The 25487-nt window shown below is 36.4% G+C and overlaps 2 pseudogenes; both read left to right on the plus strand.

The window, feature by feature from the left end:
* Nucleotides 1-1859: 1859 nt before the first annotated feature.
* On the plus strand, nt 1860-5212 carry LOC126608726 (monosaccharide-sensing protein 2-like; annotated as a pseudogene).
* Nucleotides 5213-16355: 11143 nt separating this feature from the next.
* On the plus strand, nt 16356-21609 carry LOC126608718 (disease resistance protein RUN1-like; annotated as a pseudogene).
* Nucleotides 21610-25487: the final 3878 nt, after the last annotated feature.

A 25487-nucleotide genomic window follows, 5' to 3' on the forward strand; every position in this document is an offset into this window, starting at 1 on the left:
TTATAGGTGAAGACGGCGGTTTTACTGACCACAATATTGAAAAACAATGTGCTCGAAACCGAGGATGAAATTATGTTTTAATACACCTTATCTAGTTAAGATTTGTTTTATATTTATTCAGCACATGATTGTTCTTTTTTCTTTTTGAGAAGATTCATTGTTTTTAATTTCAACGGAATCTACGTGTATTTCGATTCTTAGCTCCAGTAAAGATAGCGTTGTGAAGAATTATCTCACAACGAGGTTTGTAGAGTTTTTATTTTATATTTTAATTTTTTTTAATTTTAATATAACGATATATTTAAAATTAGAATAAACAAAGAGTTGCAGCCCTTCAATGTGCTCTCTACTTTTTGTGCGCTCGTTGACCACATGTTTGTAATTAATGAATTTTAATTTGTTCAACGACAATGCTATATGTTGTGGACATAAAAATGTAGTATTAATAAACAAACACACATGATATAATTTGAGTGAATTTATAAAATTATGTGATTGCGTGACTATTACACTAGTTAGTAAACAAAATAAGGCAATTGAAGAAAAATAAACAAAAACACTCTGCAAGAATTTTATTTCTTGAATCATTAGTGACAGCCCAATGGGTTATTATAACCACTAAAATCTCTGGCTGAGAGGTTTCTAGTGACGGATTATTAGCCACAAGATTGTCACTCATCCTATCTTCGAGGTGGAGCGATGATCACAGATCACCAATCACCATTAACAATTTGATGGGATAATTCTGCAGAATTTTTATCATGGTGGAGGAAGTACTTTTGAGCATGACTTACAACTTGTGTTGGGGTTATTGTCACAACGCAGAGCCTGGAAATGCTCTTCCAGTCTCTCTTCCCATATTCCTGTAAGCCCTTCAAGAACAACCTGACCAAATTATGGCCAAAATTTTCAAAAATAACATAAAAATTGAAGATTAATTAATAACCGTGAGTTATGCAATGTGTTCTCGTCCTATATCTCACAAATTAAAATATATATTAACAAACTGTAAATCTAAACCACACATTTATAAGGACTTACCTGTGTTCTTCCTCGGTGCTTTGTTCTAATCAAGGTTCTAAAAGTCGCTAGGCGCTAGTCGGGCTGGGGCCTAGCGCCTAGGCGGCTAGGCGGATTTAAGTAAATCTATCATATTTCAGGTAAATAAGTGTCTGCTTCTACTTGAAATATATATAATTTCATCATAAACTACAAAATAGAATGCATATATATCATGAAGTATTGGAACATAATGAAAACATGTGAAATAAGGATATAATGTTTGTTCATTCAAGTATGCAACAAGTCTCTTACAATTTATTGGAAAAAAACAAAATGCAAAATGAAAGTTATGTATTTTCTGTCTAAGTGAGTTGCAACCTAGGCGGGTCTAGGTGGGTGCCTAGGCGGGTGCCTAGGTGGTCTAGGCGGTGGGCTGGGGCCTAGGCATTAATCGGGCCGATGGGCTGGGGCCTAGCGCCTAGGCGGGGCTGGGGCCTAGCGCCTAGGCGGCGCTAGGCGGAGATTTTTAGAACAGTGGTTCTAATCGATGAAAGTCTCGTACTTGGGTACCGCTATACGACCCGACTCGATCATCAAAGTGTCCTCAACCAATGCTTCCAAGTGCTTCTTCACTTGCTCAATAGTAATCTCATACCTGAACAACCATGCAGTAGTAAATCTTTGTGCCAATTTTGACCCACCATACAAAATACTTTCTTTAGTTTTTTTTTTTTTTTTTTTTTTTTTTTTTTTTTTTTTTTTAATTCTCTTTCTTTAGTATTTTAATCTTTGAGTTTTGTTCTCATTGATTATTTGAAAGAAAAAAAAATTAGGCAGTTAACAGTTACCCGCAGGAAGAGGGTTACATGTTGTGTGTGGTTCGAAAGAGGCACTCAAGGAATTTCAGCAAAACTTTATGGAACCTGTTAAAACCCAAAAGCACTTACTGAGATTGTTTCTTCTCAGAAGATATGTACATTGCTTTGAGATCAGAAGATATGTACTTTAATTTCATGGTTTCTCTCTCTTCTTGAAAGGTAATTTCTTTCTTTCCAAGAAAGCAAATATATATTCAAATTTGGCATTAATTTCTAATTAAATTATATAAATTTAAGGTTGATGCTACAAAGTCCAAGAGTTTCTCTATTTCTCTGCTGAATTCCCTTCTGGGTTTGAAAGGTCCTCCTGTTGTTTGTGGCAGCAGAAAGAATGTGGGGAGCTGTTTTTGTAGCCATTGCTGCTGCGACAGGAAACTTGTTGCAAGGATGGGACAATGCAACCATTGCAGGTACTATTTCTATGATGGTTCTCTTATTCGAGCGACATTTCAATCTAATTTAAACTACATAAGAGAGATTCGAACTCGGGTAAATGCTAATCTAAGTAATAAGTCTTTGAGATCTCATTTGAGGAATGAATAATTATCTTCTTTTGCAAATGATTGCACATATCTTTATTTAATTTGAGTTATGATAGTTGTAGGGTTTTCCTCGTCAACCCGGAAAACGTATCAAAAGCAGGCATTGAGTTGTGTGATTTGGGGCTTAGTTAGTATGGAAGCTGTGACATTTACAAATCATATTTGCAGGGGCTGCTTTACATCAAAAGGGAATTTAAGTTGGAAACCCAACCGACAATTGAAGGGCTTATCGTAGGCATGTCTTTGATCGGTGCCACTGTCATCACAACATTCTCAGGGCCAGTTTCAGACTGGCTAGGAAGACGTCCAATGCTGATAGTTTCATCAGTTTTATATTTTCTCAATGGTTTGGTAATGCTATGGGCTCCAAATGTCTATGTTCTTCTTTTGGCAAGGCTACTAGATGGTTTTGGAATTGGACTAGCCGTTACTCTTGTCCCGTTTTACATTTCCGAAACTGCCCCACCCGAAATCAGAGGGCTACTGAACACTCTCCCACAGTTTACCGGTTCGGGAGGGATGTTTTTGTCATACTGCATGATGTTTGGAATGTCACTGAAGGATGCCCCCAGTTGGAGAATGATGCTTGGAGTTCTTTCTATTCCTTGGTTTATTTCGGATTGACTCTGTTTTACTTGCCGGAGTCTCCACGGTGGCTTGTTAGTAAAGGAAGAATGGCTGAGGCTAAGAAAGTTCAGCAGAGACTACCTGGACAGGAAGATGTTTCAGGTGCATAAAGTACTGCATTTGAATTTATGAATGCTTATGTTTTCGGTGCTGATATTGTGCTTATGTCTAAAAGTATAGCGGGTTTTCACCTTTTTCATTTTTTGAAAGCTTAGTTTTTTAGGATTGATTGATATGAAGGTGAGATGGCTTTGCCGTTCGAGGGACTTGGTGTTGGAGGGGAAGCATCATTGGAAGAGTACATAATTGGACCGGCTAATGAGGGCAGTGAAGGCCAGGAAATGACTTCGGATAAAGATCAAATAAGGCTGTATGGACAGGAGGATGGGAGGGCTTCAATGCTCGAGGGGAGGGCGTCAATGATTGCGAAATCTGTCACAGGACAAGCCAATCTTGGCTTGATGTCGCGACAAGGAAGCTTGTTGAATCCAAACGTGCATTACGTGGATCCTCTTGTGAATCTATTTGGCAGTGTTCATGAGAAGCTTCTTCCCGAAAACACAGGAAGTATGTGCAGCCTTCTTAATTTGCAGAACATGGGCAGCATTCTCAACATGGGCAGAGTGCTAAATGTGGCGCTGCGTGGACGCCAAGACAAGATGGAGAATTGGGATTTGGAGGGGAATGGAAATGCAGCTGATTTTGAGGACAATGTTCGAAGGCCATTGCTCTCAGGTCAAAAATCAGCAAGTATGGTAAATGACATGATGCCTAGTAAGTCCAATAGCTTATTTGGCATGAGGCACAATAGCAGCCTCATGCTGGGGACTAGTGGTGAAGCTGTGAGTAGTATGGACATTGGCGGTGGCTGGGCGTTGGCTTACAAATACTCTGAGAAGGTTGGAAAAGATGGAAAAAAGACAGAAGAGTACCAAAGAGTCTATTTGCACCAGGAGGGTGCACTTGAGTCTTGACGAGGCTCAATGCTTTCAGTTGTTGGCGGTCCTGAAATGGCTCAAGACAACGAATATTTTCAAGCTTCTGCTCTGGTTAGCCAACCTTCTCTAATTTTCAAGAGGAACCAACTGAGTCAACATCTTGGAGAAGGAAAGATTGAAACCCAGGAAACTGTTGTTGAAGGATCCGTTTGGAAGGATCTCTTAGAACCAGGAGTCAAGCGCGCATTGTTCGTTGGGGTGGCAATTCAAATTCTTCAGCAAGTACTAATTCACGTTCGAGTAAATGTGGTAGAAATAGTTTTATTGTAATGTGTACTACACGTTTCTAATTAATACATCTGAGAGTTTTGAATAATGACTGATTGTTTTTTATCTTTGCAGTTCTCTGGCATAAATGGGGTTCTTTATTACACTCCCCAAATTCTTGAGCAAGCAGGGGTGGCAATTCTCCTATCGGATTTAGGCCTTAGTTCCACCTCTTCATCTATTCTCATAAGTGCTCTCACAACCCTATTGATGATTCCGTCTATCGGCATTGCCACGAGACTAATGGATACTTCTGGCAGAAGGTATTTTTATATATAGTAGTTCCCTTGCTCCACAAGTAAACCATTAACTGTTCTCTTCATCTCTTACTCGTCTGTCTTTGCCACAGGTCGCTGTTGTTGACTACATTACCGGTGCTAACTGGCACCCTCCTAGTACTAATTTTCGGACAACTTGTCCATTTGGGTTCCGTTGTCAATGCAACAATTTCTACAATCAGCGTTGTGGTCTACTTCTGCACCTTTGTCATGGGGTTCGGACCAATCCCTAACATCCTTTGCTCGAAGATCTTCCCGACTCAGGTTCGTGGCCTCTGCATTGCAATATGTGCCCTGACATTTTGGATTGGAGACATCATTATGACTTACACACTGCCTATCATGCTCACCTCGATTGGCCTCGCCAGTGTTTTTGCTATTTATGCTGTTGTGTGCACCATTTCTTGGGTGTTTGTTTTCTTCAAAGTGCCAGAAACAAAGGGAATGCCGTTAGAAGTTATCTCTGAGTTTTTTCTGTGGGTGCAAAGCAGGCAGAAATTGATGAAAAGTTGACTTGATAGTCGAGGAATTGATGATGTTGTTTTGAGTTTTGTTCTTTGTTATATTCATATTGATTATCCTGTTGTTGTATATATAATCTTTGGATATGTGAGATTCTAGCTAGTCATCTCTTGAAACGAACTATCGGTTTCGGTGTATATTTGATTATATTTCTAATGTAACTCTAAACGTCTAATTAAGATGTCGTTTTACCAACTAGTTATTGGTTTCTCGTGCCAATGTTAAAAGAATTCCCAAGTTTAAGCATGTTGGGATTGAGATGAACTAGGTCCATTTCTTTGTTCTTTGGTAGGCCTTCGATCCGCCCCACAACCCAAAAAAAAAAAAAAAAAAAAATCATGACATTTTAATATGAACGATATTGAGAAAGGAGAATTGAAACAGAGGACCTCAGGCGCGAGATATTTTTTCAAGTACCAGATATTTAAGGAGAAACTAATATATTTTTCAGTGTACCTCCACTTATATTATGATAGATTGAGTACTTGCTTAAATAACAAGGGAGGGGAGTTGGTGGGATGGAACTAACTCCAAAGTGAATACACATGATTGCTTTATATCATCGCAGTAAAGCACCATCTCCAGCTTTGTTGAATGCCCATTTCTTCATATACATACATATATATATATATATATATATATATATATATATATATATATTTGCCATTTAACAAAGCTATCGAACGAGGGAGTAAGTATTCTAGCGGTGGTTGTTAGCACTCTTTTTCCGTGCCATTCTCTATTTGTTTTTACAAAAGAAGAATTAGAAAACTAATGAAAAGCATGCCACAAACTTTTTTCATATAGAAACACTTAATTAACTTTCTTTACTGATTATGACAAAACGCGGTGGCAGTATCATAATTATATTAAATTTGGATGTGGTAGTAGTTTTGTAAATTTTCAAATGACTCTTTATTACAGTGGTAGAAAACAATCATGCATATGCATTTTGGTGTGGTTCAATCCCACCGCTCTCCTCCCCCTAACAATTAACAATTTAACCCAATAACGCTAACGGTTGTCCAAAAAATAAGAACCTAACTTTTTTTTTGTGGAAAATCTACGTGGTACAAAAGAATTTTATTAATCAAAATGAAAAAATTACATCTAATTTGGAGGATATAAATCTCATCCCTTAAATTCAAAGAAAAAGAAATATAGGAAAAAAAGAGGGGAAAAGAACCTTACCTCTCTAAAACATAAAAATATTACAAGAAAAGAAGAAAATATAAATCTTATCCTTCTTGAAACAGAAAAATATTATAAGAAAGATGAGGAACATTGTACCTAACCCATCTAAAATAAAATATAAAAGGTAAGAAACTACAATAATTGTCAATTTAATTTTGTGCTTCATTTTTCCTATTTAGATCTCTAGCAAGCGACTCATACTTGACTTTGGTAATTACTAGTGCATTTCGGATAGAAACATAGATAAATATTCAAGTACACTTTTTGTTAATGTCGTGTATTATTGCTCTATATTTGTGTTTTTACATTCTTTTCCACAATTCTCTGAAATATAGCAAAGAAAAATGTGTGATTTGTTTTTAATTGTTAGCTATGAAGCTACATTAATCAACAACATTGTTCATGATGGAATTATTAAAGTTGCACCATAAAAAGGCATGCGACTCAATATTTTAGTGAATATGGTGTTATATTTTATTCATGCATCTTGAGTTCAAAACTTTTAATTTTCTAAATTATTATAATAGTTTCGAACTCTTGTTCCATTATCCAAATAATAGTAACAAAAAAAAGAAAAGAAGAAAAAACAAACTTCTGTTTATTATAAAGGGGTAATTTTGGAAGAATGGCTGGGTGAGAGTAGAAGCTCTCATTCCTAAATAAATAGTTTCAACACAGTTGGCCGGCATTGTAGAATGTTGATTGCTTATCAATTAACGCTGCCGATGTAGAGTAAAGGTAAAGTAAATAAAATAGTTGTTAACATTTGGTGGCATGCCATTGCGGTTAATTTGATTTCCAGAACATCTGTGGTCCTAAATAATCAAGTTTTTATGTAAAAGGAATGACTTGTCAAAGCCATTGCTTTGCATTAGGTCTGGCAAATGGGTCTTGTTATTCTAGTAGTTGTTGTTGTAGTCTCTGAGATAGAGAGAGGGAGGAATTCAGATTTTTGTGTGAAAGCGTGGCTGGAAAATAGTTTGTTGGGTTCTTGGCTTTGAGTTCTTCCAAATTCCATGAAACTTGAAAGCATTAAAATTTTTGGAATAAAGATAAAGACCTTTGAAGTTTGCACTGCACTACACACTCAAAACCTTTGGAGTCTCCCAAGGAGTATTAAATTGCTGGAGAAAAAAAAAAAAGGTATTTGATTCTTTTATAAAAAAAATATAAATAATAAATATTTATATTTTTTTATTAAAGAATGAAAAAGGGACGGGTTCAGAGTGGATATCCCTATAACCATAACCGAACCCGAAACTGAACAATTTACCGAATGGTTACCCATAACCATAAAAAATTCAAAATTTGATCTTCGAAACCGAACTGTTCGGGTCGGTTACTTTCGGGAATCGTGCTTGACGGATTAAATTGCCATCTCTAGTCCGAACGCTTTGCTTGATGTATTTGTTGTTATTTTTCTCATAGAAAAGAGAAAGAGAAAGAAAAATTTATTGTCTAAGAGAATCACTTTATCATGTAGCCGACAGAAAAAGAGGAATGATTGTAGCTGAGTTGAATAATGGCACACAGAAAAAAATTTCCACCCAAAAGAAGGCTAAGGTGTGGCTGGTCAAAAAGAAAAAAGTATCTATGTATGATTTTGAATCGTGATGATACTGTAATTCTATCACCCAAATTTCATTACTCTAAGCGTGTGTTTACCAATCGAGATTGGAAACGAGAGAAATATAATTGCACATTTCCCAATTCATTCCGACGTTTACTAGCAATTAGGGAATCAGAATTTCTATGGGGACCACCCAATATCAGGAATTCAATTCCAGAATTGCCCGGAATTGGATTACCTCTATAAAGGTAGCATTTGAGTTCCGGGTAGAACACTCCAGGAATCAAAATTTTGTACCCAAAATACCCATGAATACTCCTAAAACACCTCTACCTTCATAAAAACCAAAACTTTTCATTCAGGCAAACCAAAACACCATATTTCTATCTTCCCCAAATAGCCAAACGATCAAAGTTTCGTGCTGTTTCTAGAAAACCAAGCCTTTCTGCATTCACAACACCCAAGAAGAAGAAGAAGAAGAAGAAGACGATGATGAAGAAGAAGAGAAATCAATGAACCTGAAGCAACTCACCGGAAGGGGAAGAAAGCCCACGTAGCTACGGTGACGCGAGAAAATGCCGAGCCTACGTGTTCTCTCTCTCCTCTCTCTCTTATGTGTGTGCAGAGCAGAATATGGAACAACAATGATGTAGAGAACCCGTGGGTTCTAGAAAGTTGTTGGGAGACTTATTTCAGTGTAAAAAAATGCACCAATATTTTCCAACGGTGCTAGCCAACCAATATTTTCTAACGGGAATTGTTAATATTTTAATAAGGGATACTTTGGATCCTTAATCCTTAACATTCTTTGATTAAAACCTTAATAGTATTCAAAGTTTGATCAAGGTCCTTTGACTTTGTACACCTCATTATATTACTATTAATATTTATATTTTTATATTTTTGACATTAATTGTTTGATATTTTATAAGATTTATAATCCTATAAATTTAAAATCCCTCATTATAATACTATTAGAAACGGTTACAATAAAAAAATTCAATCATTTTGATTGAATAAATGGATAAAAAATATGTAAAAATAAGAAATAATAAATGGCAAAAGAATGTATCCATAGTGTTAAAAAAAATTGGTACATTTCACGTATAACAAAGTGGTACAGTAATAAAGAAGAATGGGTACATTATAAATAAATTAGGGTACAAATAAGAGATTAAAAAAATATGAGTACAAATGAATTTTTAAAAAATATAGGCGCTAAAAGAAATTAATACATGGGTACAAAATAAAACTAAAAAGAAAATACTACAAATTTAAAAAAAAATGTTGCAAATTAAAAGTGGGTACAAACTAAAAATATAAATATATGATACAAAGTTTAGGCATAAAACATAAATATACTATATGTAATTTTTCTTTCATTGATTAAATATACAATGTCACGTGACGGTGTACACATGGGTACAAATACAAATAAAACTTTACAAAATATGGGCACAAAAAGAAACTAATATATGGGTACAAATTAAAAATGAAAAGAAAATTGGTACAAATTAAAAAATATTTGCAAATTAAAAATAGGTACAAACTAAAAATAAAAATATATGCTAAAAAATTTAGTCATAAATATAAATATACTAATTGTAACATTTTTAACACTAAAGGTGACACACCCCGACCCGAAATGTTCACTAGGACCCCGAATCGAGCCGTGTTGGCCATAAATTTGAACTTAAGAGTGCCTAATTACCAAAGTGCACGGTGAGCGGGTCTGGACCCATTTCACGTATGATGCAAAGCATAAGTAAAGTACAGTAGTATGGGTAAGAATTATACCCTCAGAGATAACCACCAATGCTAAGATTCGCCACAAATCCTCGTCGATACGAACTTGGCAGCTAAAACCTGGAGGGGCACAAAAAAGAGAGTGTGAATGAGCAATAAAACCAATCGTCCCAAAACTATTACCTTTCTAAAAGTAAATACCCCTGTTTGTAAAACCCGTATCGTTTTCCATAAGACAATACTACATTTATATATAAATATACAACTCATATTAAAAAATGGGTAAAACCACGGGTATGCCATGTCCATCATTTCCACAATGCATTAACAAATAGGCCAAATGAACTTTCCAGAAAAATAGGATGCATATGTATATAGAAATCATGCTCGAAGCAGTGAAAGCCAGGTATATGCCATGTCAAGTATCTCAACAGTAAATGTATAAGCCAGGTGATATAATTCAATGCAAATGATATGTCAGCCGGAGTCACCTAACGTGACCTGTACGGCTGAATTTAGAGCTCAACCATAAAACTGGAGTCACCAAACGCGACCTGTATGACTGCACTCATGTCTCATCAGTCAATGCTAGCATATAAGTCGGAGTTACATCTAGTAACATGTACGACTTATCCATATCTCATCAATCAATGCTAACACATAAGTCGGAGTTACCTCTAGTGACCTATACGATTTATCCATATCTCATCAATCAAGAAGTCACCTCTAGTGACCTGTACGACTACACCCATGTCTAATCGGTCAATGCTAGCATATAAGTCGGAGTCACCTCCGGTGACTTGTACAACTTATCCATATCTCATCAATCAATGCAAACACATAAGTCGAAGTCACCTCTAGTGACTTGTACGACATGACTGGGTGTAAATAAGTACGCTCAAGCGCTACAATCACATGGAAACTGTACAAATAATCGCGATTCACCTACGAGTTGGAACCACCTAAAGTGGTCTGTACGACAGGCCTGTGCACCTAATTTGGATCCAAGGTGAGCGTGTGGTGCGAGAGGTGAATATCATATGAATGACTTGTACGACATGACTGGGTGTAAATAAGTACGCTCAAGCGCTACAATCACATGGAAACTGTGCAAATAATCGCGATTCACCTACGAGTTGGAACCACCTAAAGTGGTCTGCACGACAGGTATGTGCACCTAATTTGGATCCAAGGTGAGCGTATGATGCGAGAGGTGAATATCATATGAGAGACTGTGCCCTAACCACTACAAGAGCACTAACACCGGGATGCATGTTTATGAGCTCTAAATGCATCTAATACAACATGTACAACTCATAAGCAACCTGTACGACAATGCCGGAGTTACCTATTATTGCAATCTATACGACAGTGTTGGAGTTGCTTAAAACATAAATGTAGTCATACCATAACCTCATCAATTCAACTGATACTGTATCCTTACCCGAATTTACCTGTGTGTCCTGCGTTCACCTTTGCACTTCAAAGCGTTCACAGTAATTATGTGCAAGGAATATACATATGGAAATACCAGGATGTAAGTCTGAAATTCAACATATCATAATATTTCCAGACATATAGACATATAAACAAATGGTTTAGAATGCATAAACTGTAACGCCCCACTCTCGAACTATTTACTTTTGAGAGTAATCAACGGTGATAAGCCCAATTAGACACTAGTTAAGTTAACTATCATTATTTACTTTTCCTTACTTCAATTTCTTGATTCTTTACACATTAAATTATGACCCACATTTAGCTACTAAAACATAGGGTCAAATCTTACAATTTTCCACCAATGTCCCTCATATTACTCAATTCCCCAAAACTAGGCTATTGCCTCAATTATTTATTCTCATTTATTATATGGCTGCATCTAACGTCTCGTTAAACTGCCTACGTACCATAAACAGGGATCAAGCCATTCGTAGTTCGCACTAATTATTTGTAGGGTAATATGTATAAATCACTTTAGAAACGTTTGTGGAACTATCAATTATATACATATGATAAAATGAAAAGATCCACTCACTTGGAGCCCACGCTATGATTCACTAACACATACATCGAGGTGTCCTGAATGATTGGCTTTTATAACAATTATCGAATCACATCTCAGAACTCTTATCAATAGAATACATAATTCACATAAAGCACATCCTTAAGGACATTCTAAAATAATTTGAGATCCATTGACCAAAAGTCAACCATCGGTCAAAGATCAACGGCGGGACCCACAACCCTACATAACTCAATCCAAGAGATCCGCAACTTAGAGTTCTGATTCGTAACTTCCGAAGATACACATTGAGCTTCTATAATAACATACTAAAATTTCATTAAGATCCAACGGTCGGATCTCCGCCAATGGCCCAAAACCAAGTGGCGGTTAACATTTATTTTACGAATTTACAAATCCAATTCGGAAAGATCTGTACGTTGGATTTCCGATCTGTAAGTTCCTATGATGCTCAAATATTACGTACTATAACATATTAAAGTTTGGTGACGATCCAACGGTCGGATCGTCAATGCACATAAATACCTATTAACGTATCGTAGAGAATTTAGGCTCCAACGATCAACCTACGTAATCCAAATATCAAAACTGACTTCAAGACATTTAACATAGCCTTAAAATAGCATTGGCGGCCCCCTGGCCACGCGCTGCCACAACTCGGCGGAAAATTCAACTATTTTTAAAAATTCTCAAAAATTACAAAATTGAAGATCTCAAAGAGTAGAGTAAACTTTATACCTGTGGCCAAGTCCAATTTGGCCTAGAAAAACTCCAATTTTGCTAAAACCCGTCGGAAACCCTAGATTTGGGTGTGATTCAATTTGACCCCATACAAGCTCCGACACCTCCACCACTGGCTGGGCTTTGTTCCTGGGTTCTAGGGAAGTCTAATGGTGGTGGTAATTGAAAGAAAACGTTTCACAATTGGTGGATTTCTAGCAAAAGTCTCACGACACCCACCTCTGGTTTGTGAACAATTTACCACCAAATTCCTTCTAATTTTGAATGGAAATGGAAGAGGGAAGGCTAGGAAGTTGTTTCTAGGTGGTGGTTTGCTTTGATTTGCTGGAAAAAATGACCGAATTTGGCCGTGGTGCTTGTCGGGTCGAACAGGTCAAGGGAAAACCCGGTTTTCCCCCTTCATTTCTTCTTCCTCCTTTCCCTCCTTTCCCCCTTCTCTGGTTGGCCATCCTCTTCATCTCTCTTCCTCATTGGCTGTTCATTTCTCTCATTCCTCTTCCACGATTGGGCAGTAGCCCTTCTTTCTTTTTCTTTCTCCCGTTCCCCACTTCTTCTTCTACTTTTAAAACTAAAACATAAAAATATACAGATTACAAAAATAAATGTATAAAATAAAATGTATAGTAACTAAAACAAAAGTATTTATCGGGTTTACAGTTCCGTAAAACTTTAACCGTAACTCCAAATTCACTTCTGTTTGCGTTTACGCGTTCGTATCGTCGAATACTTCAGGAATACGCTAAAAGAATATTTAGTACGTCTCACTACGCGTTGGTCAATGAAAGTTAACACCTTCACCTCAAGGGCATTTTTTGTAATTTCACACTTTCAAAATTATAAAAACTATAATATTTAAGGACGGGCTGTTACAAAAGGAATATATTTTAAAAATAAAAATATTTTATTATTCAAATAATTAATGATGTTATTAATACCCAAGGACCTTGATAAAAAAATGAAAATGAATAGGATTTTAATCAATGAAATAACAAAAAAAATGATGTGAACCTAATTTCTCCTTTTAATAAAATGTGTGTGTGTGTGTGAAATTGTATTCAAAAGTTATGAATTTTTCTATTATTTAGATTAAGGGTACTTTAGTAATTATATTAATTTTCATTCCGATTCAGGTGAATTGGTAAACAACTTATATGAATTTCGTTTCATTTTTACTCCGATTCCAGAACATTTAAGTAAACAGCTTCAACAGAAATCTGATTCTAACTCTTCCTCAATTCAATTCCTCATCAATCTAATTCCTCTATTTTAATTATGATTATGTAAACGCGCCCTAATATTTTAACGTGTCAGGTCTTGTTTGGTGTGATATACATTTGCAATGGACTCGTGGCATGTAAGTTCTTTTGTTGTTGGTGTCGTGAGTTGAAAGAAAGCGTGTCGGCAACACTAAGGTAAATCTCCGTTAGATAAATGGAAGTTCCAAATTCCAAGGAAGATTGCTCTCAACTTTATCACATTCACATTGAAGGTGGTAGGAAGCCACTGCTTCCTACCATAGGAAGAAAAAACATGCAAAAGGCCTGATATATAACAAAAGCGAATTCTTGGTGCGAGTACCAGTCCAGCATCCATACTCAATTCTTTGAAAGGCTCTTCAATTTAGACAAGGATTGTCTGCCCTCCTTGTTCCGGTGCCCTCTCATGTGTTTGTGTGGTCACGATTAAGCCACGTCAACATTTTATATTACTATTCATTTTTGTCTTATTATCTCTATAAAAAATAATATAAAATGTTGACGTGGCTTAACCGTGACCACACAAAACAGGAGAGCACCGGAACAAGGAGGGCAGACAATCCTTGTCCCTTCAATTTACCTGGATTTCTCCAATGAAAATCAACTTGTCTCTTCTTCTTCCTTTTGCAATCCTCCTCCTTGGAAGTACTATGTCTTTTTGAGCTTCAGAGGAGAGGATACACGAACCAATTTTACAGATCACTTTTACAAGGTGTTGGACAATAAGGGAATCAACACGTTCATTGATCACCATCTTAGAAGAGGAGAAGAAATATCTCTGGCTCTTCTCAAAGCAATTGAGGAGTTAGAGAATTTCGATCATTATATATTTATATTCTCTAAAAACTATGCATCCTCAATAATATTGTACCGAAATTATGAGGAGTGAAACTTTGGAACAAATTAATTAGAAAACGCTTCGAGGACCCACTCAAAAAGCGACGAGTGCGAATTAACATAAGAAAGTAATTATTGGTCCCACAAAGAAAAACAGTGAAAAAAAATAGAATAAGAGGATGTTGAAAAATAAAAAATTATAACTCTAACAAGTAATTATTTACCACAGTAGTAAAAAAGAGTTGAATCTTTATATAACGGTATACATTTGAATTTTGTCAGTAACTAATGTAAGTTTAATCTAACAAATTAATTGTTTGACAAAAAAAATAAACTAAACTCTCTCTCTCCTTCACCCTTTCCTCTTCCGTTTTCGTTTACTACAGTGCATCTTTCTTTTTTCTGTTGGTTTTCCTCCACCACCACCAAATCCACCATGAACAACTTCAATCATCTACATGAAGATGTGCGTGAATAATTAAATATTGAAATTTGCGTGTGTGGATTAATCTCTTCACATGTGTGCAATATGATTTGGGCGATGATAATAAGTCTACCAAGTGTTCCAAAAAATGCCGTAGTGAATAAACTAAATTTTCTTATTGAGCGGTTCCCGTTCAATTTCTATATAGGAAACTTGGACCTTCAACGTTAGGACCTCCATGTTTATTCTACAAAGTATTGCTTGTTAGTGCTTTGGATTGCAAATTATAACTCCAGGCAATAAAGTTTCAAGACGGTTCGGCTGTACCGGAAAGATCGAACGACATTTGAAATTCCTCCAGATAACAAGGATGAAAGAGAGGTAAAACATGTGTTGCTTATTTATTCAGCTTAGCTGGCAATTAATTAATTAAATCCATCGAAAAAAAATACAAAACAAAGATGTGACATTTGAAAGTGGGCAAATGGGTCGGAATGATTATTTCATGTAGGATAATATAAATGATTATGATCATCATAATACACATGTAAATTCAATCAATTAGATAATACCTAAATGTATCAAACACATATATCAATAAATAAAGCAGTAAAAAGGAAAAGGTAAAGAATGATCTGGCCTGTGATATCAAGAGAGGCGTGTTGTCACTGTCCTAAAGTCGGAGACGCCTCCCTACATGTTGGTTAGAACGGCTATCTACAACTCCAACATACAACCGTTGAATCTCACAGAGTGTTTAATCCGTAAGCACGATTACGGTAAACCGGGTGCCAAGTAGTGATCAATTGCCCATTGATGATCAAGATGAGTAGAAAGATAATAAGAATTATATATGAGTACTACTACGGAGGGAAGGAAAACAATATGAACATATTATTGACCACTTTGTTCTGTTTGAGGAGTTCGCTATTTATAAAACTCTACATATCCCTTAATAAAAGATATAACTTCTCTAATGAATATGACTCTTCATATTTTTTATTTAAAATAATAATAAATAAAGTTTTAAATCTTTAATAAAATAAAGTAAATAACAAACATTTCATTCCTAAAGGCCACAGGTGATTACAACATCAACAAATAATTGAATACAGACAAACTATAGTGATCAATCGATCAAGGGAAAAAGAAACTCCATGATGGAAAAAGACACGTTCTTCCTTAAATTAACGACCCCCACTTGTCAGTGGAGAGAAATTTACCTACATCATCAGAGATACTTTTCTTGGTATGGCCACTTTATTTGTAATATTTTTAGATTTTTCAGCTGTCTGTTATTATTTTAAAATATTATAATGGTGAATTGTTACATTAAAGGTAATCAGTAGTAGCTTGCAACAAAACTTCCTCTTCTTCAAATTAAAGACCGCTAAGTAACAATTTTATATTTTTCATTCGTCAATTAATTGCCACAAAAGTTCATCTCCTTCAACTCGACCACATTTACATTGAAAGGTAGTAGGTGGGAAATGCTTGGTCGGTAGGAAGAAAAGCATGAGGACTAATATAACAAGAGAGAGTCCACATTCACATTGAAGGTGGTAGGAAACTGCTGCTTCCTTCACAGGAAGAAAAGCATGCATAAGGCCTGATATATATAACAAGAGAGAGTCCATTGTCCACACTCCATACCATACTGCATATTCCAATTCTTTGAGAGGCTCTTTTCTTTAGTTCATTTGTCTTTAATTCTCTTATGGGCATTCAACTTGCCTCTTCTTCTTCCTTGCCTCCTTCATGGACATATGATGTATTTTTGAGTTTTAGAGGTGAAGATACACGCTTTACTTTTACAGATCACTTATACGCGGCCTTGTACCGTAACGGAATCGACACATTCATTGATCGCCATCTTAAAAGAGGAGAAGAGATATCACCGGCTTTTCTAAAAGCAATTGAAGAGTCGAGAATTTCAATCATTGTAATCTCTGAAAAGTATGCATCGTCAAGATGGTGCTTGGATGAACTCGTATATATCCTTGAATGTAGAAGGTCAAGGCAGCAAATAGTTTGGCCAGTTTTCTACAAGGTGGATCCATCCCATGTACGAAATCAAACGAGTAGTTTCGGTGATGCATTTACAGGACTTGAGTGCAAATACAAGGACGAGGAGAAGATCCTCTTATGGAGGAGAGCTCTCAGAGAAGCAGCAAATTTGTCAGGTTATACTGTCAAAGAGGAAGAGTACGTACCTTTCTTCTCTTTTAATTATATGATTCTGTATTTTAGGTTTCACTTTCTACTACAATAATACCTAATATTAGGAGCGAGTTCGGTTTCAATCGTTTTCTTTTTCCTTCTCAAAACTGGAAATCAAACCGATATTACTGTTCAGTTCGGTTAGGTTCTCTCGATTCGAATTGAATTCGGATTGGTTTTTTCCGGTTAGACGGGTTCAGTTCGATTTTTTTTTTTAAATTTAAAAAATCTGAAAACTGAAGGAAAAACACAATCCAAATTCTGAAAATTGACGGAAAAACACAAATCCAAATACCCATACATACAGATTCGCTAAACCCAATTCACTGTAAAACACAAACCAAATTGGAAGGATTTGACGGTCTAAAGCAAAAACCTTTGTGGAAGAGCCGATCGGTGAGGGTCTGGAACAAGGTCTCGTCAATGGCGAAATCAGGAATTCACACGAGGAGGTGCGAAATCAGGTAGTGTCTACGAAACAGCGTCGTTTCAATTATCTATTTAAATGTTTTTTTTCCAAGACCAAAATGATGTCGTTTTGGCCTGAATGATTTAAAAAAAAAAAAAAAGCACAGTCACCCACACATCATCGGACCATAGGAAGCTCTGAACCACTGAACCAGTGGGTTTTCCGGCGAGGGGAGGGCGGACACAGAAATCCAGTCCTGTTTTCCGGCGAGGGCCGCCACTCCTCGCCCTCACGTGGCTTCGCTTGGGTCTCGTAGACATTCTTCTCACGGATGTGGCGGTGGAGTTGGACGAAGTTGGGGTCGCATCCGAGGTCTGTAGATGGCGGGGCTCCGGAAGACTATTGGCGCTGCCTCGCCGATGTCTGATGGGTGCGGTTGGCGGCGAGGAAGGAAGATGCACCCTAAACCGTCGATGTTTTGAGGCAATTTCTTCGTTTGCATATTAGTCCAATCCATAGGCTTTGTTTGCACTTTACTGAATTACATTAATTCAACCTTTTGGGTTTATTTATTTATTTTTATTTAACAAAATAAAAGAGGGTCGGTAGGGAAATTGGGGTTAAGTTTGGCTTTGGACCTAAGATTGTTATGGTTGACTTGAAATTGGGGCTTCAAATAATATTATATAAATAAAATTAATAAGTATTTAATTCGGTTCAGTTTTGTTTTGTTTTTAATTTGGTTAGATTTTTTTTTTTTTTTTTGGTATGGTTTAGTGCTTGGTTCGGTTTTTATTTTTTTATCTTTTTTTTTCGGCTTTTTGAACTCACTCCTAATACCTGTTTAGTTGCAAGCGGAGGGAGTGAATACCCATTTTTATCTTTTGAAGAACAGAAATATGAAAAATTGTTGAATAATTATACACGAAGAAGTTGACTCTTGTATGTTAAACATACATGATCATCATCTTCATATATAACTAGCAATTGGCACATACGCAAAGCATGTGCAACGACGTTCATATGTCACTTACACTATAGAACCAAATTTGAATCTCTTAACTTTTTTTTTTCTTGAGAAAAGCCACGAAGATGAATCTACACATGACTAAAATATGAGAGTTTCCCAACTCTCATCCACAAATTGTCTTCTACTGATTTTAAGAACAGTGAACGAGTAACAATTAATTAAAATAAAAATGTCATAAAATAACTAATTGCAATAGAAATTATTTCATAAATAGAGAAAGAGTAAAGTTTTGGGTTGAGGATTGAGTTGAGGGGGATGTGCGGAAGTTACCGTGAAGAGAAGAATTGCTTTGGAGGTGGAAGTGGGGAAGTTATAATTAGTTTTGGACTTTTATTTCTTTTTTTAATTGTTTAACAATTATCCACAATTGTTATTTTGATTGTTTGACATGAATATCCACAATTCCTAAACCTTGTTTATAAACTCAAGTTATGAAAGTAAGGGTAAAGTTGTTTATATTATCCACAATAATATAGATTCTCTTAATAATAGTATAGATTATAGGCTCTGTCGTTCACCAAAGCTAGCGAACGAGGAAGTGAGTGTTCTAGCTGTTGTTGCTAGCACTTCTCTTTCGTGTAATCCTCTCTTCTTTTTTACATTCTTTTTTCCTTTTCAAAGATATATAGCAAAAAAATTGATTGACTAAATGTGTCAAATTTTTTAATTAAACTGGTAGGTATGAAGCTACATTTATCGATAAGATTGTTACAGAGATCTTAGTCAAAGTACTACAACGTACACATTTGAATGTGGCCAAATACCTAGTTGGAATACAATCTTGCGTTCAAGAGATGAAAGAGCTTTTAGGTGATAAGTTTCGAATTTGGGGATCCAATATTCTTCAAAATCATACAGTTACGTTCAATTTGCAATATCTTCCAAGGCATCTTGTCACATATAATATGTCATACAGTGACATCAGACAATTGAAGGGATTTAAGGTACGTATACTTTTTTAAATTAATTTGGATGATTCCTAATTTAAATGTATATTTTATTTTAAAAAAGAAAAGAAAATTTCCAAAGTTTTTTCATCATTAATTATTCTATTTAATGTCTGTGACTTTTGTTTTTTTTGTTTTTTTGTTTTTTTTTGGTTTCACAGAATTTGGAAAATCTTAAATATATGAATTTACGCGGGTGCAAATTTCTGGAAAAAATTCCCGACTTATCCGGAAGTCCAAATATAGAGTATTTGGATCTTCATGGCTGCACAAATTTGGTTGAGATTGATGATTCTATTGGATTCCTCGATAAACTTGTTACATTAAATCTTATGGGGTGCTCTAGGCTTACGAGGTTTGCACCAAGACTTAGATTGAGATCCCTTAAAAGGCTTTATCTTCGTGGTTGCACAAGGCTGGAGAGTTTTCCAGAAATAGAGGATGAGATGGAATCTTTAAAGCATTTGGATATACAAAAAAGTGGCATAAGAGAATTGCCTTCATCAATTGCATATCTTACTGGGCTTGCCGAATTGTTAGCAATGGAATGTGAGAATCTTATAGGTACATCATTACATCATCTTTATGGGTTGCAACATCTCTCTGGGGTTTATTTCAATGAATGCCCAAAACTGGTGACATTTGGGAAGAACAAGATGAAGTTTGATGAAGTTTCATCCAGCAGTACCGAATCTCAACTGCTTTCAACTGACTTAGAGACTTCACAAGACAAGTGTAGCACATATGCTTTTCCCAACCTATATTATCTTTATCTTGAAGGATGCAATTTATCAGAAAGTGATTTTCTTGTGCTTCTTGATTGCTGGTCCACATTAACATGGCTTGATCTGTCGAGAAATAATTTTGTTAGTCTTCCGGATTGCATTAGCAAATTTGTCAACTTGGAAAGACTTAATTTGAGAGGTTGCAAGAGGCTTCGGAAAACTCCACAAGCCCTTCCACCAAAACTATACGAGTTATATCTGGATGATTGCACATCATTGGAGAAAATTTCAAAACTGCCCCCGGAGCTTCATGTTCTGCACCTGTCAAATTGCTTTAGACTATGTGGCCATGGGGTGGCAAAGTTGGAAAATAGTTTGTTGAATGAGGTTTGTCTCTCTTCTTAATTACTCTTGAAATTAAAATATATAATTTGTTGTTACTTGGGAGGGAGATCAAATCACAATTGTTTGTAATTAGTTATCTACATATTATTCACTATTGCAGGGATCTCTTCGGCGCTCTAAATTGGAAGTTATTTATCCAGGCAATGAAGTTCCAGAGTGGTTCAACTATAACTCTAACCATCCCACAACCATTCAACGTATACCGGCTGAATATGACTGGAAGAGAAAAGACTTTATTGGAGGCATTAGTTTTCCAGCTCCTATAAAATATGAAGGGAGGGGAGAAAACTTTGTTGGAACTAGTAGTTTTAAAATTCCTCTAAATTTACAAGTGGGGGATACGTTATTAGGATTGGTTCTATCTACTGTTTTTGAACCATCGAATTTTAATTATTATGTTATCATCAACGGAACAGAAGGCTCTAGATTATGTACTTACAGGAGACACTATGTATGGCCTTGTACGAACTTGGAGGCAGCTCATGTGGAGCTCAAGTTAGTAGATTTAGAAAAGAAGCAGGGAGGTATTTGTAATGTTGAATTTGTTTTCCGCAGGGGCGCACGCATTAAAAGTTGCGGGGTGCACCCACTATTGCGCAAAGAAGACGAATGGCTTCCTTGTCTTTGGGACCAACAAGTAGTCTTGGGAAGAGGCCTTGTCCACTTGGATCCTCAGATACCGTCCGCGAGGAATATGATCGGCAACGACAATGGCTTTCCTTATCTTCGAACCCGGCGGATTGATCTTAATGTTCCTTTTGATATTGAGGAGGAGGAACAAGAGCAACCATCCACTTCAGATGATTCACAATTTTTTCTTCATTAGGAGTTTGGGTACGTATATTTCAGTTTTAGTATAACTAAATAATTTTTTTTTTTTTGTATTGTAAATTTGTGAAACCTTTTTAGATTAATATAATAAAATTAATTAATTTAAATTAAATACATAAAAAAATTTGGATAAATTACATTTTACCTCCTCAACTTTGGGTTGCATAACAATCTCATATATCATCTTTTAAATATTGCTATATTATACATCAATTCACAAATTCGTTGCAATATCATACATCCGTCAACATTTTTGTTAATTTTTATGTTAAATACTGATGTGGCAAACACAGGTCCGCTCCCTTACCTAACTAGGTTATAAAATTAATTTAATATTGACAATTAAAGAATTTCTAGTTCTAAGTTAAATTAAAATTAACAAATAAATTGATGGATATTTTAACAGAGGTTTAAGATTTCAACAAATTTGTAAGTTTACTTAAGACATTGCAATGTTTAAAAGATAAGGTATAACTTTGTTATAAGACTCAAAGTTAAGGTGGTAACATGTAATTTACCCAAGAATTTAAACAGTTTTCAATCTGCTGAAACAAAGATTTCATATCTGTAGGTAGCTACTGGCTAATTATTAGAAAAACAGAAACCACATTTGTATCCTAAAGTACATTTGGCAGTGAGTAGAAACCATATTTGTATCCTAAAGTACAAATGTAGAAAACATGGCCATAATTTCCCAGGTCTCTGTCCCTATATATTAATTCCTTGCAGATTCTGGGATGGAATTTGGGTCAAATTGCAGATATGAAGTGGAAGAGGTAGAAGACGAGTAAGAAGCTCGTGTGAATTTCAATTAATAATACTTAAAATATTCGTCTAAGGAGCAATGAGGCCATTGCTCCATTTAAGTTGCCTTTCCACTCAAAAATGCCAACTCAGCATTCCATTACATAACCAACTCACACTCATTAAAGGACAAACCCTTTTATTTAATAAACTGAAATTACAACAAAAGGAATAAATTGCATTTCCTAACATCACTCCCTCCTTAAAATCGACCTTGTCCACAAGGTTTCAGAGCTGAAATGCTGGAAATCTGGCATGAAAATCATCATAATCCTCCCAAGTAGCTATGCTCTCTTCTTGTCCAACCCACTGTACTAGCAATTGAACACCTGCCTTGTCTTCCTTATTGTAAATTCTCCTGGCAATTATTGCCAAATGAGCATCTGATGGATGAGAATCCCGCATCTGAGCTTCATCTGTCAGTGTTGGCAGAGCTGTTATGGGTGAATCCACATTTCCCATGTGCCTCTTGAGGCAGCTGACATGAAAAATAGAATGGATTTTTGTTCCCTCAGGTAGTTTGAGTTTGTAAGCAACATGTCCTACTCTCTCCAATACCTCATAAGGACCGTAGTATCGAGGGTGTAGCTTGTGATAAGCATGTGAAGCCAATGTTTGCAACTGATATGGCAATAACTTGAGATAGACTAAGTCACCAACAGAAAACTCTCTCTCAGTCCTTTTCTTGTTTGCATGAACTGACATTCGATTCTGAGCCATTGCTAAGTTAGACCTGAGTATGGTAAACAACTTATCCCTCTCAATCAACTCTTGTTCCACCGAGTCCATTTTTGCAGTACCTAACTCATAAGAAGTAACATGAGGAGGAGGATACCCATATACCAATTCAAATGGAGTAAATTTTGAAGAAGTATGATAGGAAGTATTATAGTTCCACTCTGCCCATGGTAACCATTTGACCCAATTCTTAGGTTTGTTTCCCACAAAGCACCTCAGATATGTTTCAACACACCTATTGACCACCTCATTTTGTCCATCACTCTGAGGGTGGTACCCCGAGCTAATGCAAATTTGTAATCCCTGCAACTTAAAGAACTATTTCCAAAAAGAGCTTAGGAACAACGGATCTCTGTCACTCACAATTGTAGATGGCATTCCATGTAGCTTGAATATGTTATCAACAAACAACTGAGCAACAGTCACGGCAGTATAGGGATGAGCTAAAGCTAAGAAGTGAGCATACTTAGTAAGCCTATCTACTACCACCAAAATGACAGTTTTGCCTTTGCAAGATGGTAATCCCACAATGAAATCCATGCTTATATCAGTCCAATTTTTTTTAGGAATTGACAAAGGTTGAAGTAAACTAGGAGGAGATAGAGTTTCATACTTGTTTTGTTGGCAAGTATTACACTCTGAGATATATGTCTTTATGTCGCCTTTCATACCTGGCCAATAAAAACCCTTTTTTAGCCTATGATAGGTCTTCAATACACCTTGGTGCCCTGCTACAGGTGTTGAATGATGCTCAGTTAAAAGCTTAAGCTTCCAAGTGGAATTGGGGCTGATTACTATCCTGGACTTGTACTTGAGTAAGCCATTATCAAGATGATAATGGGCTAACTTAGAACCACTGACAGTTCCACTCCCCACGGATGTAACCTCTGCCCTTTTCTGCTTGATCCAAGCATCTTCTTCATTGTATCTTCTTAATTCATCCAACCACTCAAAATAGGGGTAAGAGATAGCTTGACAACTCATGGATGAATGATTTACCCCATTAGAACTCTGAGTGTCATGATCTGTGACTTGTCTTCTAGAGAGGGTATCAGCAACTACGTTATCAACACCCTTCTTAAAATGAATTTCATAATTGAATCCCATCAATTTGGACACCCACTTCTGTTGGAATGTTGTATGAGCCCTTTGGTTCAAAAAATATTTCAAGCTGCAGTTATCAGTCTTGATTATAAAATGCCTACCCTAAAGATAGGACTGCCATTTCCTAACAGCATGTACAATTGCAATAAGTTCTCTCTCATAGGTGGAGAGAGCTTGATTCTTAGGTCCTAAGGCTCGACTAGTAAAGGCAATTGGTCTCCCTTGTTGCTGTAGAATCGCACCAAGGCCATTATCAGAGGCATCACATTCTAACTCAAATGGCAGTGTAAAATCAGGCAAAGCAAGGACCGATGGAGAAGTCATAGTATCCTTGAGCTTCTGGAAAGCTACTTCAGCTGCTGGGGTCCACAAAAATCCATCATTCTTAGTCATATGGTAAAGTGGTTGGCAGATTTTGCCAAAACCAGGAACAAATTTCCTGTAATAACTTGTGAGACCAAGGAAACCTCTCAATTCTTTCACTGTAGTAGGCTTAGGCCAGTCCATGATAACCTGAATCTTGGAGGGATCAGCCTCTACACCTTTGCTTGATATGACATGGCCCAAATATTCCACTCTACTTTGACCAAAAGCACATTTCTGCTTTTTAACATAAAGTTGGTGCTGCTGCAACACTTCAAAAAGGTCATTTTAAGATGTAACAAATGGTCTTCCCAAGTCTTACTGTAGACCAATATGTCATCGAAGAACACAAGGATGAAATGCCGCAAGTGGGGTTTGAATATATCATTCATAAGGCTTTGGAATGTTGCAGGAGCATTAGTGAGTCCAAAAGGCATCACTAAGAACTCATAGTGACCTTCATGGGTTCTGAAAGCAGTTTTTTCAATGTCTTGAGGATGCATCAAAAGTTGATGATAACCGGACCTTAAATCAAGCTTAGAGAAAAACCGAGCACCATGTAGTTCATCTAAGAGATCATCAATCAGAGGAATAGGGTACTTATCCTTGATTGTTATGGCATTAAGCTCCCTGTAGTCCATACACATTCTCCAGGTGCCTTCTTTTTTCTTCACAAGGAGAACTGGACAAGAGAAATGATTGTGGCTTGGTCGGATAAAACCTGCCTTAAGTAGTTCTTGAACTGCTTTCTCAATCTCAGTCTTTTGCAAGGGACCATAATGGTAGGGTCGGATATTAGGGGGCTTAGAACCAGGAATGAGGGGAATTTGATGATTGTGAACCCTACTAAGCGGTAGCTCAGTAGGTAAGACAAAAATGGTGTCAAACTGCCCCAACATTTCTTATAGTTGCTTAAGTTGCAAGGGGTTTAAATCACAAGCTTCAACCATGTTATCTTCAATGGAGTAAATGAACAAGCCCAAATTAGAGTTGAAAATCTCTTTGT

This window comes from Malus sylvestris, chromosome 2 (assembly GCF_916048215.2).
Source record: "Malus sylvestris chromosome 2, drMalSylv7.2, whole genome shotgun sequence".
Taxonomy (NCBI): domain Eukaryota; kingdom Viridiplantae; phylum Streptophyta; class Magnoliopsida; order Rosales; family Rosaceae; genus Malus; species Malus sylvestris.